Source organism: Hylobates moloch, unplaced genomic scaffold (assembly GCF_009828535.3).
Source record: "Hylobates moloch isolate HMO894 unplaced genomic scaffold, HMol_V3 SCAFFOLD_20, whole genome shotgun sequence".
NCBI lineage: Eukaryota > Metazoa > Chordata > Mammalia > Primates > Hylobatidae > Hylobates > Hylobates moloch.
This window is the reverse complement of record NW_026652295.1, coordinates 10,046,527-10,046,776: the sequence shown is the minus strand read 5'-3', so window position 1 is coordinate 10,046,776 and position 250 is coordinate 10,046,527. Positions and strand designations below refer to the sequence as shown.

At 57.6% G+C, this 250-nt stretch overlaps 1 protein-coding gene across 2 annotated transcripts in view; it reads right to left on the bottom strand.

Annotated features, from left to right (window-relative positions):
* The window catches only part of PAK1IP1 (PAK1 interacting protein 1), a 16,121-nt gene that overhangs the window by 7,782 nt on the left and 8,089 nt on the right, over positions 1–250 (bottom strand). The window lies entirely within an intron of this gene.

Below are 250 nucleotides of genomic sequence, written 5' to 3'. Positions count from 1 at the left end.
GCGCCACTGCACTCCAGCCTGGGCGACAGAGCAAGACTCCTGCCTCAGCCTCTCCGAGTAGCTGGGACTACAGGCGCCCGCCACTACGCCCGGCTAATTTTTTTGTATTTTTAGTAGAGACGGGGTTTCACCGTGGTCTCGATCTCCTGACCTCGTGATCCGCCCGCCTCGGCCTCCCAAAGTGCTGGGATTACAAGCGTGAGCCACCGCACCCGGCCAATCCTTTGTATTTTCAAAAGGTTTCCCTTTC